The 27,540-nt window shown below is 26.3% G+C and overlaps 2 protein-coding genes across 4 annotated transcripts in view; one reads left to right on the top strand and one right to left on the bottom strand.

The window, feature by feature from the left end:
• LOC107165554 (protein qui-1) overlaps nt 1–11,988 on the bottom strand; it is a 214,897-nt gene extending 202,909 nt beyond the window's left edge. Inside the window, exon 1 of the mRNA XM_089220722.1 lies at nt 11,645–11,988. The gene's annotated coding sequence lies outside the window, so the exon portion shown is untranslated. The remainder of the gene's footprint in view (nt 1–11,644) is intronic.
• Nucleotides 1–27,540, top strand: part of LOC149058366 (uncharacterized) — a 476,835-nt gene that overhangs the window by 443,324 nt on the left and 5,971 nt on the right. The gene's annotated exons all lie outside the window — the stretch shown is intronic.

The raw sequence follows: 27,540 nt of genomic DNA, 5'->3' as shown, positions 1-27,540 counted from the left end.
TCTATATTATTATACTGTTCATACAGTTAAGTTATTAAATTAATTATTAATAGTATATCGTAATCATAAATACCATGTTTCGTCAACCAACATTGTTTCCGATTACAAAATTAATTATTCAGAATATTTCCAGGGGACGAACATTTATATATATCATCCTAAATCTATTTCAATTTTGGGTGTTAAAAAGCGAAATATTCTTCTTCGACGTATATTGTAAAGATCTAAAAAATATACAACGAGTTAACTATGTTTTTTAAATAACATGACTGAATATTATACGGAACTTCTTAAAATATGCGTTCGGAAAATATGAGGAGGATTATGTAGTCAGTATATTACTTATGAAACCAGTGCTGTTATTATTATAAAAGAACATTGAATAACCTGTATATCAACAATATGATAATTTATAATGTGACGAACGCTATCTGTTAAGATTTAAATACAACACGATTTCGTAGGCATTTTTCAATAACATTTCAATGATCTTTTTAGATTAAATATAACCAGGGGTGTTTCTATAGGGTATACTACATATACGCCATATACTCTCAAGATTTTTGTTCAATATTATGGTTATAATCCGAATGTTTTCAATCATAATCAATACCCTACCATTATTATACAATATTTGTAAAGATTGACGAAATATACGTAATATAAAGAAGATGTATAAAAAATTTTTTTTTTAATTTTTTTCTGTATTATTGGCACGCTCTTTACCGGCTTTACTCCTATAAACCGTAAGAATGATATTTTTACCGCATTACATTTTTTTATTTGATGATATAGTATACTTTCAAACAAAAAAATAATGGGAACCTCTCTGAATAATATAACGATGGCCGATTCCAATAGGATTTTTCGATCAAAAAAATATATTCTTTTCATTACCGTACTAACGCATCACTATAACGGACCAAATTATAGCAGGGAGGAAGAGATTATTATGATTAAAACATTCTAGGAACTTGCTTATTTGACATATAATATGTATAGTAAAAAAAATACATAATACAGTAAATATGATATATTTTTGAAGATTTGAAAGGATATTTTTCATGTCAAAGAGGATATTGAGGGAATTTAAAAGGGATACTAGGTAGTCACGTTGGAAAAATAGACTGATGCAGTTGAAGATTAAATTTATAATGTAACAAACCATAGGGGCATTGTTGAGTGTTAAATAGAGTTTGAAGGAACGAAAAGAAAGAAGGGTATGGAAAAAATGGAGACGAGAGAACGATACTATGCATTTCCTAGAGAGATCGAGGATGAAAAATCAGGACATAGGTGGAATGGATGGGGACATTTTTTTTACGAGGCGGTGAAGTGAAGAGGAAGCGACTCCCAATATTTAAGCCATAGTTTGATATTGCAAATCCTATTCTTGTGAATGGATCGTGGACCATCGATTTTTTGAGCTTGGAGAAAATCTGAGAGATAGGTACCGAGGATTCAGCTAATTTATCGATGAATTCGTTACCTGTGATACTATATATATATATTATAGTATGTTCTGGTACGAGAAAAAATTGAAAGATTTTTTAACTTAATAGCCTCAATGTTGAAAGAGCTTGGCCTACTTAAGTATCATAAAGTCAGTTGAAAGGTGGAGCTAGTTAATGTCGGTCGTTTAATATTATCTTATTGAAGCTTTTATTTATATTTTTGTAACGTTGGACGTCATATACAATTCGTAGATCTGACATTATAGCACTATCGTGTTTATATTATCGAATTTCCTCATCAAAATTAAAGAATGCTGAACCGTCTAAACAAAACCTATTTATGATGCGAACTACTCACCAAAACAACGAAGAGACAACATATAATTTCCATCTTAATTATGCTTAACTAAAGATACCGCGGAATTTGTGTCACCTTTCATGAATATTTTCGTGTGCAACGTCATCGCTGATTACACACCGGTCAGGTATTTAAGTTTTACCAAGTTTGCTTACGCATATATATATGTATATACGCCAATTAGATTTTACTCGAATTTAATATTTTAATTAGTAAAATGTCATACTAACAACGAAGTGATAAACTTAATCGCTCCGATGGTAGAACCCTGTCGACATGGGTCAGACGATTTATTTCCATGATCAGTTTTTGTAATAATTAAAATATCTATGATATACAATAATTTATAATTGACCGCTATTATATATCGATAAGTATATAATTAGATTATTGTTGTTTATATAATATTATAATATGAAATATTATAAACAGTAATATATTATCAACCGAATTATGAGTACGGTATACCTAATGAATGTAATAATTATATGTTAGAATATTTTAATTGAATATATGTTTAGTGTAAAATACATGGTTATCTAAATTATAAATATCACAAAAAAAAAAAAAAATGGTCAATTTTATGGTGTTCAAAAATTAATGTCTGCCCTGTCTTTTGTTTCAACATCTGGATATGATTAGAGGTTTTTAATAATTTCTTGATTTTTTTTCTTCTTATAATCTTCACGCAAAAACACAATCTATATATTCTATTTACATAACTTTATTTTGAAACCTTTTGAGATTTTCAACCACCTACCTCATATGTTCGTGTAATGAGAGAATGCTTAGAATATCTATCGCACATTTCTAAATCTCAAATGACTATCACAAAACTGACCATGTGCAGAAACACTACAAACATAGTAGGTAGCCAAGCATATTTTATTAAAAATTAATAAATATTTATGAAATATTTATTTATTAGAAACTAAAACGATTACTTTAATTTATTATAATATTTTGATGGATGATAATATTGTAATCAATATTTGCACAAGTTACTTCAGTTACAGGCTTTAATTAATTATAGCCAATTAGGCCAATGAACTGTTTTCACATTACCTTGGAAATTGTAGGCAATACAAATAAATAACATTTATTTTACTTTTCATACTTAATCCATTCGTCCCATTTCTATAGAGTATTAGATCATTTTTATTAAATATTAATTTTAAATCAAAATTGACGAAATGCTTAGTTCCGTGAATTATAACATTATTTTATCTTACATAAACTGTTTAATAGATTTTTATATTTTCAGACGATATTATTTAGTACTAATGCGTTTCATATTAAAATAGCTTATTTTCAAATTCACTGGTCATTAAATGGATAATGTTAATATTTTTATTAGTTGTAATATTCAAAAGTATGTTATAGGAATGTAGTACAATGTGTGAATAACTTTATCAGTTATAAGTTTATAACCTACACGGATGAACAAAATTGATGTAATCAAATCATTTTAGAGTTCAATTTGTAGACGATAAATGTGGGATTTCACCGTTATTCCGCAATTATTGATAATAAAATAAAATAAAACCAGGAAAACGTAATAAAAAATATAAAATTTCTATTCAGTTTGATCTGATTGCTGAAACGGTTTAACTCAATCCTCTAGTAACCTAACTTAATTTAATATCATATATTCAATATCACATGATCCGATACACAATCGAATGATCGGAGTTTGATAATGTTACTTACCTGTTTTACTCAAAACTTCAAATGCACGAAAAAGGTGATGAAGTCAAAAAATTTAATTCATAAAATATACTGAACTGAAGACAGTTTTGTAACATGTGGATTTTGATATATTTTATTTTATTTCATTCATTTAAAACTGATGGGGTTTTCCATTCCAGAATTTTTTTGTTAAAATTATTTCAATTTAATATTTTTGAACCAAAATTGATTTACTTATTCTTCGACATTTTTACGTTTTTCAAGAGTTGTTTCGCGTAATATTATATAGATAGAATTGTATTTAATAAAGAATATGCGAGCGATTTTGAAATCATGAAATATCATAATGCCTATAATACAATCATGTTATAATATCTATAGTACGTAGTTCTTGAAATTTACATATATAATATACACAATGCAACTAATATAGGATTGGATTCATTTCAATAAATATTACCATTCTTTTTCTCATGGCTTGACTTCATGACATTACCTATGAGTGAATTCGTTGGTTTTCAAGCAATTTGGGTATTTTTTAAGTTAACGGTTATTTAGGAAAAAAAACTATTATACTTTATAAAAATACATCAAATAAATATTATAGCACACTAACCTAACGTAAAATACACTTTAAACAAGAAATATTTTTTTTTTTTATATAGTTAGGTATCTAGTTTTTGACGATAATCATTAACAAAAATAAGTGAAAAAAAATTTAAATTTTTACGTTCAACTTAATTCGTTTTAAATAGTTATTTAATTTTAGGTTTTCAAATCTTTGTCACATACAATACTAAATAGTTTATTGAATATAATATAATACATAATAAAATATAAATATCGTAGGAATCATGTCAAAAAAGATGTTAAAGCAGTAGAACCAAATGTAAAATGGAGAGAAGTTGCAGAAGATAGAGAAAAATGGCGGTAAATTTGTTTGCATTGATCTTAAAAACCCACAAGAAAAAAAATATATAGAAACATTAATTTTATTTTTTTTCTTGCATAAATAGATAAATCAACACTATGGATGGGAGATTAATACATATTACCCGAGAATCTAATAATAATTTTTTTTAATTGTATTATTCCAATAAGCATAAATTAAGTTTATAATTTAAAAATAATTTTTTTTTATTTGATTATTTATTAATTTATTATAAATAGTTTATAAGAAAAAAAATTAAATTATTCTTAATTAAATTGAGATACAAAATATGAAAATAATATTGTATTTAAAATAGGCTTTTCATTATCATTATTCTTTTTTAAAATCATAAACAACCATTATTTTCTGAAGAACAGCCAAAGGCTATATATTATAAAAATACGATGTCACTTGCACTTTATATCATTCTAAAGTTCTCAACATATCAGTGAACTTAAAATGTTTAAACAAATAACACATTTACAGTTTCTATTTTATCAAAATAAGTTAGTTCAAAAAAAGTCATCGATTATAAACTTCTTTTAATAATATTTGGTATATACTTTATGTCTTTATACCTTAGATTCATATAACTATATAATGTTTTTTTTTTTTATTAAAATAGAATATTTACAATCTGTAACATAAGTGCAATAAGCAAATAAGATTTCTTTTTACAAAATATTTACATTATGTTATAATATGAGGAGGGAGGCTGTTCAGTGACAGAACCTATCATACGTCGATGGTGTCAAGGGTTTAATAAATCCCTACACCAACGCTTATAATATTTTTACACACAAATACTGTAATTTTTTTTATCTTTTAATATATATGTTGGTATTATACAAATAGATCATAGACAAACATTGTAAACAACCTATTGTCGTCAAATTAATTTATTTTCCATCGTTTACCTAAAAAATATTCTACATCATAATATTTGATACTTCTACAAATATGCCGTTTCATTAACGGAAAACAATTGTCAATTATTATGATGATTAAAAAACTTTTATAAATAAAAAAGATTTGGTAAGTATAAATTTTAGACCCGTCATCTTTGTGTTTTTGTTTACTTTGGTGTACGAAAATACGATAGAATAAATATTTAAACATAATTATAGTGTTACCCAGAAACACAACCAACTTGATTATGATGAATGTTCAATAAATTATGCATTTGTAATGAATTCAAAGATTATAATTCATATTATAATCATTCATCCCCAATGTAACTATTTATGTTTTGTATATTATTATACAACACATGAATAAATTGATTTTATTTAACGTTCATTTCTGAAAGTCAGAATATTTTCTACTTAGAAAATCAGATTTATACGTGTAAATTTTGACATTAAAAAAAATAGGTTCCAACGTTGTATAGTTACGATAAACGATAATAAATAATATGATATTATGTTTGAGTGAATGTTCAAATGACTAATGAGTACCTGATAGTACTTACTTATATTCGTATATAACTAATATGATATTAAGATAATTTAAAAAGTCGACTCTGGACAAAATAATATAATAATAACATAATATTATAAAATAAAATAACATAATATAAATTTGAAGATAATAATTAAATTTATAGTGTGATATAAATTCTAACCAAGCGTAATTGTTGATTGCCTTTCATGAAGTAGATAACAAAATTATAAAACAAAATATCAATAATGCTCATATAAGAGCTCTTAAAAAATAAATCAAAGATTAAACCTATCGAATTTGTTCATAAATTATTATTACGTTTAAATTTCAATTAGTGTTATTGTAATTTTCCGCTCTGCGAAACCTTTCTAACGCAGTTATAATGATTACCTACCTCTTATTTGAGTTATCAGATAACGAAACGTTTTCGATGCCATAGTAGCGTATACTAGTTATTAGTATACGTTGACTGTCATGCAGCCGCCGGCATCCATATAAATATAATTAGGTATTGATAATTTTTATACCACCGGTCGCCGAGCCATATCATTCGTAGAAGGCCATACGGCCGCGGGCCAACGTAAATTAATTTGGATTTTGGATTTATATTACTAACTTTTCCGTGACGCTACAATAATGATCTAAAAAATGCACTGTGGTGTAGCGGGAATAATTACAACTTTTTTGATGTAATAAACATAATTTTAACATTTTTTTTGTTTGTATTTTTAACTTTTTTAAATTCAACAGTATATGCATATACGGCTATAAAAATTTATAATGACACTGAAAAATATCCTTGGCGTACTCATTATAAATATTCTTGAGACGACCGGTGACCACATGGCAGTCAACGCGTGTTTTTCGTCAATTATCGTGAAAAGTAAACAGTATACACTATACAGTATATTCTTATCTCTACATTTCACAGTTAACGTTTATTCCATTGCATTTACCACGCAAACTAAACAATGAGTTTTTATACTTATTATGTTTTATGTGACATGTGAAAACGGTAATCATATATAATTCAGGCAATAAATAATAATCAAAAATTATTAATATGGTAGCTTGGAGTGAATGTCTATATTGTGCCCTTTTATTGCAATATTAATATGACTGTAACACATATTATTTTGTACTCCGTCACTCAGATTTAAGATTTTCACAACTTATCCTCTGTATATTATTAATAAATGATAATTTTCATTTTACCATTTAAAATTAACCATTCAAGAATAATTACATTCCTTACCAGTTAGTTACTGAATATTATTTCTTAAAACGTTTTAAAACAATGAAAATTGTTACACATACAGTAAAAAAACTCAACACATCCATCGCCGTCTATAACTACAAGTAAAATCCGGTCATTATATTGTGGATCAGTTTTTATTACATTCTATTACCATAACACTATTATTAAATATTTGTAGAAAACTTATCTAGAGTTTTTCAATAAAAGTGGGTGAAACCAGATGGTTGAGAATTGAGATCATTATAGTTTCTAAAATATTATTGATGTATAATTTTTTCAATGCAAAAGTGGAGATTCTGCATTTCGACGAGGTTGAGTATCCCTTATAGTACATCACCGATATCCGCATCGTGGTTACTATATGATTAAATGAACCACATTTGAACTGAACTTTAAAAATGCTGACGTTACTCTGATACCCTGCATAATTATTACAAGCATCCACTGGCGCTTTACACAACGATATACTCAAAAACGAGTTCATTAGTGTTCCGTGTGTAATTAATAATTATTTCACTCATTGATAATCATATTGATAGCGCTGAGTGAAAATGCAAACATCAGTATACCTTTACCCTTTGGTTAATACTATTAGAGAAACCTGAGGAAAGTTTTTAACTTTAGACGACGCAGCTATATATAATGGGCAGTAATAATGGTGTTTTTTAAATATTACAGCCGATGGTAAAAATAATACGAAACATTACACCTATTACCTCCTATCCAATATCCATTTTAAATGAATTTGATGTAAAATATAAAATATAAATTTATTATATAATAGTAATAAAAATAATTGTTTATATTGTTTCGTGATTTAAGTAAATACAATTTTTTTTTTTTAATCAAGTGATAGAAAGAAAGAGCGAACAGTTTATCACTCACAGAATTAATGTTAATAATCAACAAACATCATTATCCAATAATATACATGATAAATAACATTTATTTTTGAACTATTGTTGTTTCAATATATACTATAAAAATGTTCTAAATTGATGTACTTGGGTTAATCTTGAGTTCAATTCACAGCCTCTATACGTGAACTTACGATCTATTACGGTTATATGGTCTCGTAAAGGTCAATAAATTTCCTCGCGTAGAAAACGAAATAAAATTACAAAATCTATGTGCCTTAGATACCTAATAATAATTTTTGTTTTTCTATTGTACCGATTATAGTAAATATATTAACAACAAATTATCTAAGTCAATTTTACAAGAAAGAAAAACAATACGACATTTTTTTCTTTACCTACAATTTAATATCTATAATAATTAAACAATATTAAATTAGGTATTTTTATTTGTTATATCTTCTACGGTTAAATTTTGTTATTTTAATAACACAAACTATTATCACAGTATCACATTAATTAATATTAGTTTGTGTATCATATTAGACTCATAATTAACGTTGGTATTACCACCATTATTGGAATTCAGTAACAAACATGGCTGGTATAATAGTAGGCTTTTCTTATCAGGTTCGTAAGTTTAATTTAATAATTTATTGTTGTAAGCTCAAAAAAAAAAAAAAAAAAAAACAACAAGTTTCAGTATGTATAGATAATTAATCTAACTAAACAGACAATTGTTTTATATCAGAAAAAGCTAGTGCCCAGAAATCTATAAGTCTCAAAATATTAGAAACACATTTTGAACACTATATTTATTTTTATATTTTTGTTTGGTCAACAAATCAAAAAATACATTTTAAAACGAGAATTCAATTAATTGATGACCATTTATTGAGAACAATATAGTAAACTATAGTTGATCTCTAAAGCATTTAAGCATAAATCATTACTTCGCATTACATTCAATATCAAGTAGGTATAAGCATTATGATATGTAACACTACTTGGTATTAAATTACTAAACGATTTTTGTTTACCTTCACAATATCCTATTGTTCGTATTACTTTGAAAGCATTACTGAACTCTAGTACATAGCTTCCAATTCCCTTTCAAACTTTCAGTCTGAATTTCGATAATACTCATCCTCTAAACAACATTCACCTATATTTTATCCAGTCTGTTTTTCGCCAATACAATGTAACGTCATATTTCATCATATCTAGTTACAAAACCATTAGTAATAGTTTTAGAATGTTCGACTACAGATGTATAGGATAAGTTAAGGACGCAAATAACTTTGGATCGTTGAGCGTGCACAACTTTTGGTGGACTCAAAAATAAAAAGACGCCGAGTTTGAAGTAATAATCCGTGTAATGAATCTCAAGAATTTATTGTGGCTTGAAAGCTGAATTCAAGGATTTTTTTTAGCACAAAAAATAAAACCGAAGGACTAAACTCACCAAAAATGTTGAATGAAACAAAATTGAAAATATAATGTATTTTATATTAATTATAATTCTTCATTCATATTATGCTGAACAACAATTAATAATACTTTTAAGAGCAAGGTGTTTATGCCCATAAATAAAATTAAACAAAACACCTCTATCGAAAGTTACTAAAACAATACCTCTATTGTTATGATAAGTGCATGCTATTTCTTATTTAATAGCGTTGTGTTTTTCTTCATAATGCAAAGAAATCCTAACTCGTAATTGTTTTTTGACAGACTGCTAGCGAAATCAAATTGAAAACCGATTATTTTGTGGATTGTTATGGTGTACCTAATATTATTTTACTTCACAGGTATATATGAACCTTTGGTATTATATAAACTATACAGTATACATATAACAATTTTAACCTTCATTATAGATTTTAACGTGACTTTATTTGATTTTAAATTATATTTCGTAATACTTTTATAGTGCGTTTAAATTATTAATAAAGCTGCGTAGATGTTTTACCGTGTTTATTTATAATTCATAATTCGTTAAATTATTAGATATAAATATATTATTAAATATTGTTTTATGTCATATTATTATACAGACATGATCAACATTATCTTCAACCTCCGTATTGTATTATTCTGTTAAGAGAGTCAAAATTACAATCAACAAATAAACATACGTGTTATGTTATTGTTTCTTTGTATGCCAATAGAAAAATGTTTATTATGGTATGAAAAAATCATTTAAATTAAACAAATGCATTGTTTTGAAAAATAGACACATCACTCATTAATATCAATAAAACAAGGAAAGAGGAAGGATATAACATATTGTAGCGTTGACATATTTAAATAGCTGTTTCGAAATGAATTCTGTGTAATTTATTATATATAACATGAGGTTTTATGCTTGCTTGCTAAACTCACAATATTGTGACTGTATAATTAGAGTCCCAATTTTTAAATTTAACGGTAGGTACGTCACAAATTGCTATAGAAAATATATAGTTATTAAAATATTCTATTTCCCATTACATACAAAACTGATATTGAAATAATCAATAATTGATTTAAAATTTTATATGTTTAATAATACGATAATACGAGTATTATAAAGAAATAAAGATTTTTTTTGTCATCAACAACGCTTACGTAAATTATAATATAGGAAATATGTTGGAAATTGTATAGAATAAAAGTTAGTTTTGTAAAGTGAGATATATAAAATTTCTAGCCACAAAATTCTTTTACAATTCTGGCAGCTTTAAATGATAATATATGCATATATTCATTTATTCATTCAATAACAAAATATTTATATCGGACATTTTAAAAGTTTTATCGCATACTTATAAAATACAAATGATCGTGTAATATCGGAAGTACTCAAACGACTTTTATAGTAAAAGGAGCGTTGTTCAACGTTTGAATATTAAATACATTATAATGTATAGCTACATAAAGTTAAGCCCAAAAATAATTACAGTTCTAAATATTGTATGAATTAGGTTTGAGTATAAAAAATAGCTTAATCAAATTAGGTTCAGGCGTTGAAAATTATTTTACGGTGTATGATGTACGAATACCTATATTCATTTGGATTCTGACAGTATTTTAACCTAGGATTTTTCTATAGTTATATAATCTAAGTAACTAAACAGTATCGCTTTATTAAAAATACACTATAGTAATATTAATTGCCAATACTGTCAGTATTTGTTCACATTTTATACATAATGGGCAAGCCCAATGATATTATGTTTAGTAAAAAAGGCAAAGTTTAATAAGTGCTTTAAAAACTATATTATACAGGTAAAAATAATATTTAAAAGTTTTAATTATCATCGAAAAATTCTCACGATAATTAACCAGCATTTTAAAACTAAAATAAATCGCAAAAGAGACTTTTATTTAATAATTAAATACTGTAAATAATCTAGTTTTTTTTTTTTAATTATTTAAACCATACTAATAGGTAACTATAATAGTTAACAAGTTTGACAGTCTTAGGCCATTCAAAGTGATAAGGAAAATGTTTATTATTTTTTTAGAAAATAACCATTATACTACCTATTGCAGTATGCTTTTAACACTAGACTCAACAAGTATACAATTTGAATCTCTATATGGCCTCCAACATGGAGTAGGCGCCACGATACATTATTATGATCGTATATGTGCAACGTGTATACTTACATTGGTGTCCACTAGTGTTGATAAAAACAAACCGCCAAACGACGGTGGAATGCGAGAGAATACGAGCTTTATATAGCCGTGGGAGGGGGAGGAAATGAGGAGAGAGGAAATAGGTTGAGAGAGAGAGAGACAGAGACAGAGACAGACAGACAGACAGATATAGAGTGACCGAGCTGGGGGATCGAACAAAATCGGAAAGTTATTATAACCGCGTGGAATGTATAATAATATATCGAAACGAGATCAGTGGCGCGACGACGACGGCAACGACGACGGCGATGGGCACGGGCGAGCAACGCGCGACTGAGAGGTTCGCGCCGTGCGTACGGTCGTGGCGTGCAAACGTTAAAGAGGTGCAACACTTGATGACGCGCGGTTTTTTCCCCGTGCGCGCGTCGCGTTTCCCGGCTTTTCCGCGTCGCCGTGCTGGCGGCAGTCCCCCTGGCAACGATGGCTGACCAGCGAGAGAAAACACAAGGGGCGCCCTGTCGCGCGAGTCCGCCGCACCGCACCGGTGGGGTGGTGATGTGGGCAAACGTTTTTACTTTTACTCTCCCATTCCCACCACCGACCACAGCGATTACGTCTGTAAAACCCCAACCAACTACGGCTTATTCGTGGAGCGTACGGCGTCGTGATGTGAGAGGACTGCTCCTGGATGTGGTCGTGCACGTGACTTTTCGAACAAAAAGTTTCCTCCGAAGCCTACTGCATGGTCATCAAAATATATTTTTCGTAAATTCGGTCATTCGTAACACCTAATTGGAACACTCGTGACACAATAATACGATATAACATAATAATATTATGGGTGTTATATATTATAACATCCTTCCCCCCGCAATTATTATAATAATATAGCGATGATTATCATAATCGAATAAATCGTGACTAGCATACATTTTAGCCAATTGTCATCGACAAATAATATTCTCAACGAATGTTAACAGAACGTTTCTATATCGACATATTTAAAAAAAATCCACTTATGGGTATTTTCTTTGAAAAAAAATACTTTTGTAAAAAGTTTGACAAATAGGCATTGGACAAATAGTTTCTTTTAATTTTATCAATAATAGAATAATAATAAACATCTAAAGTTAAGGTTGCCATTTAAACATCAAAAATCATGATTTTTTTTTTGTTACCCAATAATTTTGATATTTCTACAGCATTAACACTTAATAATATTGTGATATTCCACTTTTGCTTTAATTCAATAGAGATGATCGCCTGATTTTCGACCGCATAGAATTTTACAATGATACTATAGTATAAAAACAAATAACATATTTTTCTAACTATAGTCTAATATTATAAGGATACGTGGTGATCATGCGGCGTTGTGGATAGGCAATGTTGCTACATCATAATTTATGTTAATACAATTTCCTTGTTTCATTTTGTATTTCTGTATATAAATAAACAATTTTAAAACTCGTAGAATAACGTATTCAAATAAATATAATTTATGAGAAATTAGTTTATTACACACAATTTCTATCAATGTGACTACAGCTAAATACAATATTATTATTATTAATAGTAAATATTAACTCATACTCGTGTTCATAATATATTAATGACTACATTCAACCTCTTAATAAATAAAATATTCATCGTTTTTTTTCAAATCCCTAATTTAAGGTTTTCTTTTAACACATACTGCGGGACTGATTTTTAATGTAAATCAATTTTTAAATATGAACAGTTATACTTGTTTTTTTGTGTGTGTATTTATTTAATTGTAATAAACTAATAACTCGACGTCTTAAATGTAAACTGCGATGATTAACACAAAAATCAAATTTTTTTGTCAAATTAGTCTTAAAATATTATTGAAAGAAAAATGAAAGAATATGACAAATGTTGCCGAGAATATTATATTGAATTTGTGAAGTGAGGAAGCACGTTTTATATAATTATTTAAAGACTAAAATTTATTGTACTTCGATGTTTTTTTTCTACTCGGAAAAATTGTGGTTGATATGCATTGCATTATAATTCCAGTCTCGTGTCTGAACAACAAATGTTGTTAAGTATAATAATATACACGGTCGTTTTTTTTAAGCTGGACTCCATGCATAATAATCTCGTAGGTTGTTATTGTTGTACTTGCCAGTGCTTGCCAAACATTGTTGCTATTCAAAGGAGTCTATACGTGGGCGTATGATATAATATCAGCATAAATGTCTATCGTGTGTACTGGGGTATAATATTATAATAAACATTAAATAATATAAAATCGATTAACCGTCGTAGCATTGATATTTATAAGTGCACCTATCGCATTACAACTTGATGAATACAGAGTCTCGTTTACGCAATAATAACGTATTATTTAATTTCGAATTATCCGACACTACAATGTACAACAGTATGAGAGTATCGTAATACGAATAAATCTGGTCATCTGAAATCGTAGAGTTTGATACGCATAAAACATAATATTAATAATATATTAGGTTTACCTGTGCACATTACACGGATATATAAATACATTTAATATTAAACAGTTAATACCTCTAAATATATTATATTTCATATATTTTCTATCATTAAAATTTAGAGATACCAGTTCGATATGTAACCTTAAAAATGTAGAATAATAAACAATAATCAACTCATTAACACTAGAAACCTCAATGATTGTTTAAAAGACAAAAATCATATATCTCTTAAGCGGCTATGCATGATGTATCCAATCATTATTTTATTTTTAAATAACACACAATTATAATTCAGGTTAAAGAATAATAATATGGATACTCCAATTCGAAAACACAGAAAAACGAAGTATCAAATAATTTATTGAAAATCTACTAAAATGTAAACTTTTTTTCCTAATCATTTTTCGTTAGGTTTTAATAGTTAGAGTTGACTACAAAAAATGAATGTATGTGTCTTAATGTATAACATAATGTATATAACAGGCAAGAGCCAAATAAGATATTATATTGATTCCCCCCGATTATTAACTATTTTTTTTTTTTTAGATACATATTGGAACACTCCAAGTTAAAACATAGACTCGTTAAATAAATATTTTTACATTATTATGCTAATAATAATATAACTTTGGTACTGTGAATTAAAAAGTTAAAAATACATGGGATGAGTAAAAATAGTTTAGCTATTTAGATACATAGGTTTATAAATAGAAAATATAACTACTACATACTAAAATCAAATTTGTATGCTAAATAATTTTTAAACATATGTATGGACCTAAGGTAAACTCAAAAAATTCAAGTTAAACTATTGATTTATCAACAAACTTATTTAATGAATACAATATGTGAGACATTTTAATACCAGTATCATGTCTTTATAATGGTTAATATATTCGTTTTGAAAGTAAATTATCTTCTGTAGCAGACGACTGAAAGCCGAAGTCGATTTCCTCCACATTTTTATTTCTAATAAATAAAAATTGATTTTAGAAAACAAGTAACAAAAAAGTTTTAAACCTAATGGGATTTTAAATTCCAATTTATCATATTGGGTTTGTATAACTGTGAGTCAAAATATCCATAATTTATTTAAATGATCAAATTCATCGAGTTTTTATGACCACAAGTTGTCTTCACAGATGTTGACTAGTAATAATCACAGAATCCGTCAGATGAATATACAAATACACACATTTTGACTTGTTGACTTTAAAAGCCAAATATTAAACACAATGTATTATACGAGTAACATTACTTGACTTATTTTCTATCGAAAATTTTTTTTACACTGTATTTAAAAAGGATTTACAGATTTTAACACTCAAGATTTCATGAATTCTTTTTTCAAATATTTGTGAATATAAATCATTCGTTGTAAGCACATCGAAGATTGTAAGTTAATATTTAAAAAAAACAAATCACATATTTTTCTAATTCATAAAATAAGATCATGACGTTAGAAATAATTATAAAAATTAGTTAAAAAGAATTTTTTACGTTTCACATTTTAAAACATTGCTCTTTTTCTATTTTGTTTTGGAAATTAACTAATAGACTCTTCATATTAATTTGTTCCGGACGTAAAATATAGTTCAATTACTTATTTGCACTGAAACTTAAAAATAAAATAAACTTTATATAACTTTAACTGGAAGTTAGTAGAATTTAACTGCCGGCTAATACTTTGTCCTAGTTAAACTGTTTTTGGAACTCAAGTTAAGCTAACAATCAGATTTAACCAATAGTTAAACTAACCAATACTATTGCTTCTGATTAACTTTTTAACTGTTAGTTAATTTAATAATTATCATTGATTATTTTATTGTGATAATAATTTTAGCGAGTACATTTTAATACGTTTCACATCTATTTTTCTTCAATAATTTGAATTCAGATACTTACTAATATACTTTCTAACTATGAATTTCAAAAATGAATTACTTTTTTATGATGATGACGTTGAATTTTAAGAATATTTAAATTATCAGCGCCGACCGTATACTGTACGAACTAGGGTTGATCATTTTAGTACTTGGGATGAATTAGATTTTAAAAATTGTTTTAGATTATCTAAAGAAACGGTTATGATGATATTAAATATGATTGGCCCTAAAATATCATCAAATAAAGACAGGTAGTAGTATTTACATTATTCAAAAATTAATCCAAATAAAATGCTCGGTGACTTTTTTTTATGTACCTACCTACAGAAATCATGCCATAACACATACACAAAAACTATTATTAGCCCTGAGATTTTATGCTACAGGATATTTTTTAATTTGTGTTGGAGATATTGTTGGTGTAAGTAAATCTGCTGCATGTGTTATAGTACATGATGTAAGTGTAGCCTATGTATAAATATAACATATAGTGTTTAACAATTTTTGTTTATTATTTAACAATTTTATCCTGGATATACCACTGGCAACTAGTCTATAATAAAACATTGCATTTATTATATTATTTATAACTTTAAACTTTTTTGCTTAAAATTAATTTCAATGTTTGGAAAATGTAATTCTGTATCTAAAATAATAGAATTAAAAGTTTGAAGTTATTTGTAATTACAAGAAAACAACTAGTTATTATAACTAGTTAATATTGCTATTCTTTGTTTAAATGTCTAATTTTTTACTAATTTAAATTTAATAACAAATATTTAAATTGAAAATTTAACTCAAGGTAGACCAAATGCAGAATATTTCCGTAACCAAAAAGGATGGTTTTTGCTTAATGTCCAGACTGTAGTCTCTCCTAAGTTGAAAATTGTGGATATTGTTGTTCGCTGGCCAGGTTCAACACACTACTCTACAATATTTTCACATTCAAAAATAAATAATGACTTACATGTTACTCAAAACTGGGGAAATAGCTTAATAGTGGCAAATTAATAACAGTTCTTTTTTGGTAAAGCTGAAATTATTAGAACATTTTGTCTTACTTAAACAATTCATTTTATATAAAAGAAAGAAGAAAAAATAGAGTCAAACAATTTACTTTTAAAGCACTACAAACGTATCATGTAAAAACAACCGGCATTTTCAAAACACGATCACTAATAATAGCAAAATCAAAATAAGATAATACACATTTAGCAGTATTTGCAGATATTTTGATTTTACGATTAACCTCTAGTTAATTAACTGGAACAACAATTTAATTTGATAAACAGTGCACTATTTAACTGGCATTTTAAACGATAGTTAAATTAATCAGATGGTTAACTAACTATACACACATTACTCTCATAAAACTGCATAGATCCAGTAACGATATGTAAAAACAAATAAATCTGGTCTTTAATTATGACATTACATTATATAACTCCCTATAATAGTAATATATTTGAAAAATTTGGAGCGCTAGTGAATTTTGGCTTAGAGCTGTTTAATTTAATTTGACTTTCCAGTGGACAATTTTTTTTGATAAAGGTAGATAAACATAATAAAATGAATCTTGAATTAAATTTTCAAATCTTAGATTTAAAAAGAAAATTTTTTATGAATTTCTATCTAAGATAATTGAACTTTGCCGTAATTTTTTCGTATTTAGTCAAAATTCGAACTTTAAATGCTTATAAAAAAAAATCATGCCTATGTATTTTTAATATTTTTCAACGGATATTTCAACGTTATAATGTGTTAGAAGCCTTGTATTAAATTTTTAAGCTTTTCTACCCAACAATTACATTTTTATCGATATTTATATAATAAAAAACAAAAAAAAGTTGAAAAATTAAAATATCAGTAAACAGCTCAAAACAAATCTAAATATTTTGCAAATTGTATCAAATATAGAAAAGTGATAACTTTTATTTACAAATGTGTGTTATCATACTTAAAACTTTTAATTTTAAACCGCTCGGCGGTTTAGGATTTTTTCAATAACAGTAAGTAAAATTTGTAATTAATTTATGTTGATTTAAAAGATAATTTTATGAGGTTTATTTTTATGTAAATATGTAGTATAATATTTGATTTGTTTGAATTTAAAAATATTGTGTTTTGTAAAATATTATTAGTTGGGGTAAATTGACGCGGGTAATATGACGATCGTCAATTTACCTCAATGAGTATTATTTACACTTTATAATATTTTACCATAACTTATAAATAAGTTGACATAAATTACTTACCTACCTAATATTATTTAAGTACCAACTATTTATTATATTGTAGACACCATGCCGAGGGTATACAAAAGAAAAACTGAGACATCATGGGATAAGCATAAATTATTGAATGCAATTGAAGACTATCATCAGACTAAATAATTTTATATCAGTTAATTTCAAGACTTAAAATATTTACTTAAGAATTTTGTCATATAAAGTTGTTTTATTAATAAAAAAAACTATATTTAAAAGTTGTTGACTTTATTTATATTTGTATGTCATCTTACCCCAAGGAAATGTCAACTTACCCCAGTAGGTGGGTAAGATGACGAATTTCGTTTTTTTTTTTTATTTAAAAAAAATGGTTTAAAGTAAAATGTTGACTCCGATATTTTTTTAAAAACTTTTCCACAAGTTAAATTATAAATTGGCGTAGAATTTGGATTTCTAACATAGAAATTAGTTATCTGAGAGTACGTCAAACATTAGATTCGTCGACTTGCCCTAGTCGTATTAGCTAATACATATTAGCTATTTCCAAAATCAGATATAAATAAAACCGTTTTAATGTTTTCATATTTTGTACAAAAAAAACCACCAATAACCATGCAGTAGGTAATAAGGAATAACTAATAACAGTATCAATCTGCCATCAAAATGTATGATAAAAATAAACAAACAAAATCTGAGTTGAACATTTAGATAATAATATTACATATAGCCAGGTTGTTGGTTTGAAACGAATAAAGTTTCTTAAGTTATATTTTACAAGCCCTGGTAACTTATGTTTTGCATTTATAGACTAACACAATAGAACACGATATAGTAACATGTATAAGGTCTATGAGATAATTGAATGATAATAATATTGTAAAATATATTATCACCTAAGAAACCCTGTTCTTGAATGAAGGATATTGAAGATCACAAAATTAGTGGAGTGTGAGTTAAATAATCTAACAATTATAATTAATCTATGAGTTAGGTTATATACTTATGATAAATCCAAATATTAATGCAACTTAAAAATGTATACTATACTTTTGTCCAATTACCTCTACAAGCGGTACTGAAAACAAATTTGCCAAGTACGAAGATTTTCTGTAATTAAAGAATGTATGCATTTATTACAGTTAATCTACCAACCAATGAGCACATGGTACACAATACCTATAAAGAAATACTCGTTCGATACGTAATTTATAAAAAAAATATGTACCTTGTATTCGTTCAAATTGATATTTTTCACATACAGTATTTATCCTGTATTACTACAGAATATTCTTACACTTGTATCTCCAAATCATAACATAGTAGATGATTGAGAAATCCACTAATTTGAACTCATCACAAAAACTATTGATTAAATCTGTGCAACTCAATCCATGCATTTTTCAAACTCAACAACATGCTGATTCTGTGGGTGTGCATGAAAAAATAGCTTGTGCTTAAATATAGATATTATGTCTTAAAAATACACTACCCGGATAAATCAATGGAATACCAAACAAAAATAAACATAATAACAGAGTTTATGAGTTTTTAAAAGTTCATAGTGAGGAAATTTTTCAATATTAAACTGTAAACTTCAATTGTATGTAAGTGAAAAAATAAAAGCATATTCAGAGATAAATAAAGATTTCAGATTTTTACAAAATAGTCAAATATACTAATTTCGGTTGGTTATATACGAATTAAAGCTACCTAGATAATAATGGCTCGTAAAATCCTGTACGTTTGACTTACACTAATTTCTGTAGTACCATTATATTATTGTGTTCAACTGATTGGAATTATTTTTGAAACCAGTATAAATTACATCTTCCAGGTTACGATCAGAAGTAAGATCCCTCAAGAATCTCTCGAAGCTCAGTTATAGGTATTCCAGTACTTAGATCGCATTAAATTAAAGACGACAGGATCTTAAGACCTATGATACGTTTCTAAATGTTCAAATGTCATTATTATTATTATTATTATTTTTTTTTCAGTTTTCTTGGTTAGTATATCTATAACACAATTAACGTTTTAAATAAACACCGAAGATCATACTCATAAGTTAGTTTTAAGAGCACCGTGTAAGAAAAACAAGATTTAAGATACACAAGATATTAGATAAACAATATAATTCAATAATTCAACGTTAGCAGTGGCGTATTTACAATGGAATTAAAAAGTGGTGGGAGGGAGAAAAGTGTATTAAATTATACTATTTAGGTAGGTACATAATAAAATTAAAGTTTTTTTTTTAAATATTTAATTCGTCTGTGGCTTCATCAATTCAAAAAGTAAAGTAGTTTTGATGAATTGGTAATAAAGCAAGGCTTTAAAATTGTCTTTTATAACGATCTCGAAAACACTGTTTTACAACAACAAAAAATTTTAATAGTAGCTGGAGGGGGCTTAAATCCTCAGCACCTTCCTAATAAATAGGTAGGTACGGCACTGGACACTAGTATTTATAAGAAACAAGAATAACTTGAGACAGATCCAAAATAGTCTTAATGAAAATACTGAATTGTTTTAATAAATTTAATTCCTTTAAACGAGACTTTTAATTTTTTGTACACTAAAACACTGAATAAATTCAATAAGTTTTGTTTATTTTTTACGATTTGCTATTATATGTCAATATTTTAAGTTCTCTATGTAAAAATAAATAAAAATAAGTATTTTTCTGTGATAATTAAACTTATGTATATTTATATTTTTAAAATAACTAATTACAAAAATTTAAACTTGGACCAAACTTTTATTTAAAATAAACTTTTTACTATCCATATATTTTTTTAAATTAAATTATTATTCACACTTCTTAAGTTTTAATGACAACATTATTTGTATGGTATGAATGTTTAAATAACCACTTCATACTATTTTAAAAATAATGAAAGTTTAAATTATTATAAGTAAGTAACCAAAAAAAAAAAAATAATTTAAGACTTATCTTTATTTTTATGTTTCCTAGTTTATTCAGTATATTATGTTGATATTTAAGAACTATCAAGAAAAAAAAAAATTTTAAATATTTTCTCAAATTATTTCAATACACATTATTATCCAATTTAAATATCTATAAATTGTATGTATACTATAGTGATATAATTAGAGAAAAAAATATCATCTTTGATATACCAGAAAAATATTTAGGTTTTAAATTATAACACTTTTAATTCTCAATATAGATCTCTACGGATTTAAAATTATAATATAACTTATATGTATCTTCATTATTAAATTTTTTTATGACTACTGTTTCAAAAGTTGGTTAAATTCAACTTTTTTTTGTGTAATTCAAAATTATAATATTATTAAATAAAGTAACTAAATGTAAAATATGTACATTTTTGTTGTATAAATACATAACATACAACTATTATACAAGTCGTATTGTCCATTAATTATTTTGATTGAACTCAGTTATTCGGAGGATTATCATAAGAACTATATTTGTCTACAAGCCGTGGATTTCTCTAAAGATTTTTTTCAATCAGAATGAACAATTTTTTTAAATATTTAATCTTTTTTTTTTCAAAACTTTTTGGCGAAATTAATTGTTTTAAAACATTTAATATACTCGTACATTACAATTAATTATATATTTTACCTAAATTTTATTCTCGTATACCCTAAAAATGATTACTGATTATGCCATTTATATGGTTGATAATGTTTAGTAACCGAAATCCAAATATACAAATAAAATTTTTACATCAATGATTTATTTTTCATGAAAACAATAGAACCCGATAAAAGCTTTTTATCTTCAGAATCCTAATTTAAAAACAACACTTAAGCATATGTTAAATTTCACACCAGACTCGTTGTAAATTTTTTCTACAGACTATGAAATATGATTAATTAAACTAAATATGATTGTGGTTTTTAGTTGAAGAATTATATTAATTAATTAATAAATAATATGTTCTATAAAATTATAATGACAAAGATAAACACAAGAATTCAAAGTTTTAAAAATTAATTTCTACATTTTCAATCTAATTTTATTAAAATTTTAATAAAATTCAGCATAATATAATATTACATTTTTTTTTTAATTTATTAATATAATAAAATTGTTTAATTAAACATAAGTATTTTAACAATGATTTGACTATGTTTTTACAATATTATAAAGTGAATTAATTAAGGTTTACAAATAAAATTACGGATATATTTTAGCTTGACTATGAATCTGGATACCTCTTCTTGAGCTTCAACTGCTTCAAATAAAACATCTTGTGGTGGCTGTGGCTTTAGTCTGTGGTTTTTGGTTTTTTTCCCAATGTTGAAATGTAGGGCATCTTATACTGTTTTTAGTTTTGATTGAAATTTTTTAAATTGTTCATTGATCCATGTGGTTAGGTATGGTACTTATTCCAGTTTCGTTGTGAATTTGTGTGTTTTGCATCTACCATGGAGCTTTAAGAGTTTTTCAGAGAAATTTATTTTGTATCATTTGTATTTTTTAAATTTTTGTTTGGGATGCAGCTGTCCATATTATGCATGCATATGTAATTAATAGTCTTATAATTTATGTGTATATTAGAAGTGTGCATATATTATATTTCCGTGTAAGTAATTTTGAATATAATATTATAATTTAAAAGACCATAAAAAAAAATTAACTCATATCATTAATTCATATTATAATAAGGTTTAAGTAAACAATTATTGTTTAATCATTTTAAAATAATGTACGAATAAAACCTAACATTTTTTAAATCAAATAAAAATAATTGTTTTTAATTACCATGTATCGCATTACCAATTGAGCGTTCCATCAATCTAATAAAACATTATAATTTTTTTTATACATAACAAAAAAGGCGTGACGTGGCTAGTTTCCTCATAAATAAGGTAGAATGGCCAATTATAATTCCGTTCATAAAGCTATTTCAATTTATGAGCACGTGCGTACACTACTTAACCTTACTCAACTATGACCTACCTAACCATTGCCAATGTATAATTAATTATATACGTATTATATGAATAATCCGTTTTGATGTATAACGCATGAGAATTTGAGAAATGAGAAAATTGCAAAAACAGCAGGTAAGTAATGGATATAATATAATTACATAAAGGTCTTAGGTGTTATAAATAATACCAAGTTTACATAGTAAAAAGTACCTATATATATGGATAGAAAACAGTGACCATAGGCGTGATTCATTTTTCTCATTTTACTCACCTCGGAATCGCTTGTTATTCTATTTCGCACTAACAGCATTTTCATCCCAATTTTAGTTTGTAACATATTCATTATAATCCAGATTAAATGTTGTGTATACTTATAGACCATGTTTTCAAAGTACGCCTGTTTCGATTCGTGGCTCAAACTCCTTTTGATAAAATCATAACATTAAGAACCACCGCATCGTTCTGTAAAACTATTGATCACATCGTTATTTAGAAATCATATAAATGCATTAAAATCAAAATTCAAACGAATAGTTTCTTAATAATAATGAAAATTAAATATTTATATTTGAAATATGTTTCTATCTGTATGCCTACTGTGTATGATTTTACACAACCACTTTTTAAAAATTATTAAAAGTAAAATTATAATATCAGTTACTTACTATAATTATAAAATCATCATACACAATATGTCACTCCCGCGCAGACATCAAATCATCATCTATAGACTACGAATTGGCTACACATTATACACTCATGAGCATTTTAATGAACAAAAAGAAACAACGGATATGCACCTCATGTAACACCGCGATCACAGTAAAACATCTTTCAACTGAATGCCTCCTCAAAAAAGACGCCAGACATAAACTGATGCTCCCCAACAATCTGTGAGAAATAGTTGCACCAAAAGAAGAGAGAGCATCATCACTTTTAGAATTTCTCAAAGAGACCAAGCTTCTGCAGAAAATATAATAGCATTAGCAAAACTTAGAATATCACACAAAATATAAACATATTTCTCTTAAAACTTATTGTATCAATTTTTCACCTATTTACAACTTATTATTTTGTAAAAATTAAGTAAACTATAATATGTATTTTGAAACGCCAATAATTCCAGCAGTTGAGGCGTATTTGTTAAGTAAAAAAAAAAAAACCAAAAAGTCATCATACTTTTTATATACTTAAAATCTTTTAATAAATCAACTATTTATTAGAAATAGTTCATAAAGTTTAAAAAACAAAAAGTAATTGTTCAAACTAACCGTATTAACATTTTTTTTGAAAATGGTTGGACTCATAAATGACAGTTAAAACGGGTAGCTTTTTTTGAAAATAAATTATACTTATTAAATGATAAATACAGGGTGTAATGATCTGACAAAAAAAAAAATTGATTCTAGTAAAATGTATGACAAAAATTGTGAAAAATAAACACTTAGCTAAGATAAATGTTTTGATCATAAAAATTGTTCTTATAACCAGATTTATAAATAATTGTCTATTTTGAAATTTTCGAATAAAATTTGAATTTTTCATTTTCATTTTCAAGTAAAATAAAAATTTTATCCTTACGAAAATCAGGATTAAAATGTGTTCATAGTTAATTGAATAATTGGGGTGTAAACATACTTGGTGAAATCCTCTGATGTATTTAAAAATAGTAATATAAGCCATTGCGTTTGCACAACGATTCAAAGCTGAAACAATATTTGATGGATAATATTTTAAATTTAGTGTGTGTAATTACGATAAAAGTATATAACTCTTCACATTTCCCTGTGGGTTAATTAAAAAAATTATATTTTTGATGAGATCGAGGAGTCCATACTCACGAAGCGAAACCAGTCATAATATAAATATAAAATAAACACGAGGTTAAATCTACTACTATCGAATAAACCATACTCACACCAAACAAGGACATTTTATAACCAAGAAAAATTCTTCTAAATTTTCAGCTTGTGGTACACTCATCTCAGTCAAACGCATACTTCTCAAATAACAATAATATATCTACCGAAATAAAATACAAACATCAATATCTAAATCTACAATAAACCTCGTGTAATTCAACAAAAACAGTCTATACACATATCGAATTATAAAATGTATAAAAGAAACCGATCTTCATCAGCTAATAACCTCGACATTAATGCCAAAAATACTTGAATTAAAAAAAAATAAAATTTCTTACTTTAAACTTAAAATTCTAATGAAAAAAAAAACAGTAATCGATTGCCTTGAAACTGGAAGTAATTTACTAAAATCATTTTAATAATACATAAGTATAATATGAGAAAAAATGTCAAGATTGTATTATTTGATTCAATTAGTAAAATAATTTATTATTAAAACTTTTAAAAATAATTATGTATTAAATTATTTAATATCATTGAAATTAAAACCCTAATTTTAGAAATAAATTTGAATACAATTTATAAATTATGAAATTCATTTTTAATCATGTGGATAATAATCCAAATGAAAATAATAATGGTTTAAATTAAAAATTTTTACTGAAATAAAAAAAATATTGTATTTTTATTTAGCAACAGAAATTAATACATATATATATATATATATATGTGTGTGTAATTGTTACATTTTCATATTTTTCAAGTCTCCAAAATAAAAAATACTAGTTGTATATGAAAAAAAATTTTTAATTAAACCAATCTGAAAAATCTAGTATCTGGTTTATGACAGGGCCATATAAACTTACTGATAACTGACAATTTATCTAAAAAAAAATTGTGTTTTCGCACATCTAAATATGATCCATTACATTTCTTAAGTTTATTAAAATCTAATAATTTATTTTAACTGATACTTTATGTCTATGTACTTACTTCTATTTATATGACGATTTCGTTTATTTTGACTCTGTTAATTTTTAAGTGTTCAACACATACAATTGATTGCTATAAATCTGAATATCTTATTTATAAATGACCGAATATAAAATTAAATAGTCAATCAATTGTTGTGATGTGTGTACTAATCACTGTACTTATACAAAAACTATGTGCTGCAGTTATACAAGACGAAATAAATTATCTTTACACTATCTTCAACATATAACTTAGTGTTTAAGTAGCATTTCATTAAAATGTGTACATTATTACCACTCCGAGTCTCAGGCTTATGTATTTTAAGACCTTATCAATATCACCTAATGATGATCATTGATGTCACGAAGTTAATGAAGAAAAAAATCTTTAATCACTGTTAATTTTAATGAGTTATTTTAGTATCACCTAGGTATATTGTATATTATGTATAATTTTTAAAAATGTATAAACAGGGGGGGGGGTAAGTCTGGGAGCTGTCCCGTGACGGGCTGTTCGATTATTTTTTTTACCACTCGATTATTAATTTCACGTTTTAATCGATTATTTCGATTAATCGAAAATTAATTGTTATTCCAAAAATCGATTTTTAACGACAGATTAATCGATATTTTTAGTGATTGATTAACCGATTAATCGATTTTTTAATGTCTAATTAACCGCTTAATCGATTAATCAATTTTTTTTTTGACCGATTAATCGATTTTTTTAATAACTAATTAACCAAGTTTTTTATCATGGATAAATTGATTCCATAACTTCTACACAATTTTAGACAATATTTGCAGGATGACTATGACATATTGATGTAGATGTCCACTTACTTTTATAATATAAATTATCCTCAATACATTCCGAATCAGTTAGCAGAATGCAGACGTAAGATAAGATAGACTGATAGACGCATAGCAGCCATATAAAAATAAACACAAACACACAAAATGTAAAAAGTGCTAAAACTTCTAATTAATTCGAACCGTCAAAACACGTTTAAAGATAAGAGTATCTTTAATCGTGATTATAATAAGAAATTCGATTATTAGATTAATCGGAAATTCGATTATTTGATTAATCGGAAATTCGATTATTTCGATTATTTGACGATTAATCGAATTTTATAAAAACCGTAAAATAATCGATGGGAAAAAATAATAATCGTTTATAATCGATTAATTGAAATAATCGAACAGCCCTACGGCGGAGTCCCGTCTACCACCACGTATGTATGAATATTAATATTTATATTGTCAATAAACGATGGCGGCGCCGCGGAAGCAATGCGAAAGCAGTTCCCCCGGCGTCGTCGGTTAAAAACTGGAAAAAAATAAAGGTATATTTTATATTATTACAAATGTTTCTGAAATAGTTTTATGGCAACATATTAACATATTAATACCAATGCATATGATATATTTTCTATGCATTTATAAAGCTCGCTATTCACTAAAAAACTATATGCCGTAGTACGCACTACCTATGTATAATCTCATGTTGATAACAATGGTAGTGAAAGCAATTTGAACGGATTTATTTAAATATGAC

This window comes from Diuraphis noxia, unplaced genomic scaffold (genome assembly GCF_037042655.1).
Source record: "Diuraphis noxia isolate RWA-SAM2 unplaced genomic scaffold, SU_Dnox_SAM2 contig0002, whole genome shotgun sequence".
Classification (NCBI taxonomy): Eukaryota; Metazoa; Arthropoda; class Insecta; order Hemiptera; family Aphididae; genus Diuraphis; species Diuraphis noxia.
The sequence above is the reverse complement of the archived record's forward strand: the minus strand, read 5'-3'. Positions and strand labels throughout refer to the sequence as shown.